The sequence below is a fragment of the Tenrec ecaudatus genome, chromosome 5 (assembly GCF_050624435.1).
Source record: "Tenrec ecaudatus isolate mTenEca1 chromosome 5, mTenEca1.hap1, whole genome shotgun sequence".
Taxonomy (NCBI): Eukaryota; Metazoa; Chordata; class Mammalia; order Afrosoricida; family Tenrecidae; genus Tenrec; species Tenrec ecaudatus.
The window spans coordinates 39111943-39117389 of record NC_134534.1 but is presented as its reverse complement, the minus strand read 5'-3'; the positions used below and the strand labels follow the sequence as shown (position 1 = coordinate 39117389).

At 40.3% G+C, this 5447-nt stretch overlaps 2 pseudogenes; one reads left to right on the top strand and one right to left on the bottom strand.

The window, feature by feature from the left end:
* Positions 1-585: 585 nt before the first annotated feature.
* On the bottom strand, positions 586-925 carry LOC142448696 (dynein light chain 1, cytoplasmic pseudogene; annotated as a pseudogene).
* Positions 926-2637: 1712 nt separating this feature from the next.
* Positions 2638-3105, top strand: LOC142449067 (small nuclear ribonucleoprotein Sm D2 pseudogene; annotated as a pseudogene).
* The last annotated feature ends 2342 nt before the right edge of the window (positions 3106-5447 follow it).

The following is a 5447-nucleotide window of genomic DNA, read 5'->3' as shown; positions in this document are numbered from 1 at the left end:
GAATAATGCTCAGTCTCTAAACCTCATCTGTTTAGAAGTTATACCCAACTTTAAAAGCCCAATTTAAGTGCTTGCCTCTTTCGATTATCTCTATGAAAACAAACTTAATGTCATTGAATCGATGATTTCCACGATGTTTTGTGTATATCTCATTTACAACCTTTATCATATTCCAATTGTATACTGGAGATACATAGTCTAGCCATTATACAACTGGAATATATATATATCCAATAATTATATATTCTTATATATATTTCCATTATACAATTGGAAAATGTGTGTGTGTGTGTGTGTGTGTGTATACAGTTCATTGCCATAGAATTGATTAGGACTCTTGTAGCAACCCTACAGGACAGGGTAGAACTGCCCCTGTGGGTTTCTGAGATTGTAACTCTTTTTTTGTTTTGTTTTGCTAATTGCTTTATAACCACAAAGGAGTACAGAGGAGGTCCTGTACCAAACAACTCAAAAAGGTTCAAAGGTGGAGGTGTTCACTTAGCAAGACTGAAGAGTCCAGTCTCTGGTATTTGGAATTTAGGTGGCAGTCCTTGGTTTTGGATGGATCCCCGGGTGTGTGGGCACAATCCATGCTTTAACCAGATTTGAACAGAAGGATGGCCACTTGGTCCAGGTAGAAGTAAACGAAGTGCTTAGTTTCATGTGTCACATAACTAGCAAAGTTTCTGCCCACAATGCAGTGCCAAGTAGGATTGTACTTCTTGTCAAACTCCTTGATGTGGGCCGCAATGTCCTTCTCTATGTTGTATTTCTCCAGCACCTGAGTCTTGCACTCCACCGAGTCCTGTTGCATCTCCTCCGACATGTCGGCATTTTTGATCACGGCCTTTCGGTCGCACATGGTTACCGTGAAGCGCGGACTAGCCGACTGCGACGGTCCTGGGGGAGGGGGTTAGAGCGGTTCAAACACCCGTGGCGTATCCGAGATTGTAACTCTTAGTGGGAGTAGAAAGCCTCATTTTTCTCCCTCGGAGTGGCTGGCAGTTTCAAATTGATGTCTTTGTGGTTGGTTAGTAACCTAATGCATAACCCACTATGCCACCAGGGCTCAGTGTGTGTGTGTATGTGTTGTAAAAAGGATATGTGTATATATGAGGGGGTACTCCCCACTAAAAAAAAACAAACAACCCCAAATGGAAGATAGCTCTGCCGGGCAAAGCTTTCATGGTACGCATTTTTCATGCTAGGTGAGCATCAATCAACTCACTCTGAGTTAGTGCACCCAGTGGCATCACCTGGGAAGGTTCTCTCTGATCACAGTGAATTCGTTTGTAAACAATTTTGCTTGAACTTCGTTTAGTGATGGCCAATTTAAGAGAACAGCCTTGAACTTCGTTTAGTGTGAAATTTTGTTTCCTGTTTGGGAGAAATGGCACAGAAACTGTTGTGATGTTGAACTGTTGTGATGTTTACAAGGACAGCACTATGGGAAAAACTCGTGTTTTCTTGTTTTAAAAAAGGTGAGATGTTGATTAATGACAAACCTAATTCTGAACCCCTATCATCTTCCTGAATGGATAAAATGTTGACAAAATCCGTGCACTTGAGCTCGAAGACTGACGTGGACCATTGAAGAGATGGGGACGTTATGTGGACTAGCTTGAAGGTCGGTTCAGTGAATTTTAACAGAAGATTTGGGGATGAAAAGGGTTGCTGCAAAATTTGTGTCTCTGGTTCTGACTGACCAGGAAAAAGAGCATCGGTGGGAAACATACTGTGCTTTGAAAGAACAGCTCTGAAGAGAACCAGATCCCGCCCCCCCCCCACCACCAAGGTCATTACTGTTGAGGAGATGTGTGGTGCTATTCTTATGACCTTGAAAGCAAACATCATTCAAGCCAGTGGACGATGCCATTATCACCTTGCCCAAAACTTGGCAAGTGAAATCAAAGATCAAGACATGCTCATTTGTTTTTTGATGTGAGGGGGATAGTGCATTTGGAGTTCATTGTACCCGGTCAGACTGTTAATTAAGCTTTCTATTTAGAGGTCCTGAAAAGATTGTGTAACAGTGTGCAACAAAAAAGGCCTGATTTGTGGCAGACGGGGAATTGGTTTTGCCATCATGACAATGCACCTGCTCACGCAGTCGTCTAATTGCACCAGTTTTTGGCAAAAAACAGCATGCCTCTCTTGCCATAACCACCTTACTCACCTGACCTCTCTCCATGGGACTTCTTTTGTTTCCATGAATGAATGGAGACATGAAAGGACAGTAATTTGACAGCATAGAAGTGGCAAAGAAACCAATGAGGGAGGTGCTGTCAGCCATCCAAACAAATGAGTTTGAAAAATGCTTCCAAAAAAAAGAAAAATGCTCCCAAGAATGGAATCGCAGATTTGACATATGTATTAAGTGTAATGGAGAGTACTTTGAAGGTGATAAGGTTGTTTTGTAAAAAAAAATTTTAATATGCAGCTTTGAAAAAAATAATTTTTGTGATTACGCACACACACATTTCCTAGACTGTATCCTGTGGACAGAGATACCTTACCTAGTACGATGGCTTACATGTATTGTGTATTTAATCAGTATACTTCAATGTAAGTTTTATTTTAACTAAATGAAGCAAATTAAAACTATATAGGGCTTGATCAGAGAATGCAGCCAGCATCATGAACCTCCTCAACAAGCCCGAAAATGAGATGACCCCAGAGGAGCTGCAGAAGCAAGAGGAGAAGTTCAACACAGGGACCCTGTCTGTGCTCACAGTCCGTCAAGAACAACACCCAGGTGCTTACCAACTGTCGCAACAAGAAGCTTCTGGGCCGTGTGAAGGCCTTCGACAGACACTGCATTATGGTGCTGGAGAACGTGAAAGAGAAGTGGCAGAGGTCCCCAAGAGCTGCAAGGACAAGAAGAAGTCCAAGTCCATCAACAAGGACTGCTGCATCTCCAACATGTTCCTGCAAGGCGACTCTGTCATCATGGTGCTGGGGAACCCGCTCTTTGCTGGCCTCACTGCCACGCTGAGAAGCCCTGCCCGGCATCTCCAGAAGAAGAAATGCCCAGCGTTGTTGCTAAAAAACAAAACAAAACTATACAGAGAGGATATAGAGCTCCTGGAGGTATTGGAGCAATAGTAATCTAGCTGAGAGGATTTAATAAGAGGCAGAAGAAGGGTGAGCATGATTATGGGATGGGGGAAGGCAAAAGGAAACAGAGGAAAGATCTAGGAAGCAAAGTCATAGACAACAGTATAAACATAGGTGTGTAAATATATTAATTCATATTTAAAGAGGTATTGGCCTGTGTACATATATTTATATGGCAATACATTGAGGAAGTGGATGGACTGTGGGCCTATGCTCAAGCTCTCCCTCAACACAAGAACACTTTATTCTAACAACCTGGCATTCTGTGATGCTCACCCTCCCAACATGATCACTGAAGACAAAAAGGGTGCATAAGCAAATGTGGAGAATAGAACTCATGGTGCCCAGCTATAAAAATATATAGCTTCTGAGGTCTTAATGGCCTGAAGTTAAACAAGTAACCATCTAGCAGAGAAACAACATGCCCACATGGAAGAAGCACACCAGCCTGTGTAATCATGAAGTATCCATGGTATCAGGTGACAGGCACCAAAAGACCCAAAACAAACAAACAAAACAAAAAAACATTGTTGAGAACTAGGGAAATTGGAGCAGAGACCCAAAACCTATTTTTAGACAATTGGACTTCCCACCACAGAAGGGTCACAAGGAAAAGATGAGTAAACCAGGGCCAAGAATAGCTACAATGGAACACACAATATTCCTCTGGATCTCTGAGGTTTCCTCACACCCCCCCCCCCCCCCCCGCCATCGACCCCAGTCCTGTCTTTCAGTTTGGCTAAACCGCAGCAAATACACACGGCATCCAGGTCAGAGAACACCCTTGGGAATAATAATAGGAGTAGAGATACCAGGAGGGTAGGGGAAAGGTGGGGGGAGGAGAGGAGGGAGAACCAATTGTAATGATGGACACATAATACCCCCCTCCTCCAGGGGGATGAACAACAGAAATGTGGGTGAAGGGAGACAGCAGATGGTATAAGATATGAAAATAATAATTTATAATTTAGCAAGGGGTCATGAAGGTGGGAGAGGGGAGGGAGAGTAAAAAGAAGAGTTGATACCAAGGGCTCAAATAGAAAGTAAATGTTTAGAAAATGATGATGGTAACATGTACAAATATGCTTGATACGATTTATGTATGGATTGTTAAAGAGCTATAATAGCCCCCAATAAAATGATTTTATATATGTTTAAAAAACTATATGCTTTCAAGTATAATTTAATGTAACTTTCTTATATAACTTATGGTACATTTTATTATGAACCTCATAACTAACTAGAAATTTGCCTGAGAAAAAGAAATTATACTTTAATATTGGCCATTATCATTTTTCATTATGGGTATTCTACAAAAACAGTGGTTAATATTATATTTACTGTAACTTTTAACAAATATAGTAAAAAGCAGAAATGTGTGCTATAACAAATACATTGCATATAACTTTTAAAGACAGAACTGTTTTATATTAGTGTCTTGGGTTTTTTGAAAAACAGTTGTGACTTAGGTGAAGGTTGACAGAACACATGTGAGATTACACGCAACAATCTAGACATGGTTTCAGCTCATCTGTTTAATCCCTTCAATGTACTATATTTTTTTCTTCTTAAACAGTTTTGTTAGCACTTTATCCACATCATACAATTCAATAATTCAATCATATCTAGAAGAATTGTACAATTATCACCACACTCAATTCTAGAAAGTTTTCTTCTTTCTCTTCACAATGTTATTCATGTAATTTTTTTCTAATTGTGGCAAAAATATACCCAACAAAATATTCTCCGATTTTACAACTTCTACATGTATATAATTCAGTACCATCAACTATATCCTTTGTGTTTTTTACAACCATTGTTGATACTCTTTTCCAAATTATTCCACCACCATTAACATAAACTCAAACTCCTAAAGCCAGTGGTTCTCAACCTTTGGGCAGCAACCCCTTTGGGGTCAACTGACCCTTCACAGGGGGCACCTAAGACCATCGGAAAACACAGATTTCCGATGGTCTTATGAACTGAGACACCGCTCCTCTACCCGTCTCCAGGCGGGTCCACCCACATGCACTTACGCCCACATACAAGCACCTGGTGTGAAGACTGTTATCCAGGCTACACCATGCTTCAGGACTAAATTTCATTTATTTTTAATTAGAAATAAATATTTCACAATATATAATTAAGTATTGTTTTGTGATTAATCACTATTCTTTATGTTCAATTTGTAACCATGAAAATACATCCTGCATATCAGATATTTATATTATGATTCATAACAGTAGCAAAATTACAGTTATGAAGTAGCAATGAAAATAATTTTATGGTTGGGGGTCACCACAACATGAGGAACTGTATTCAAGGGTCAG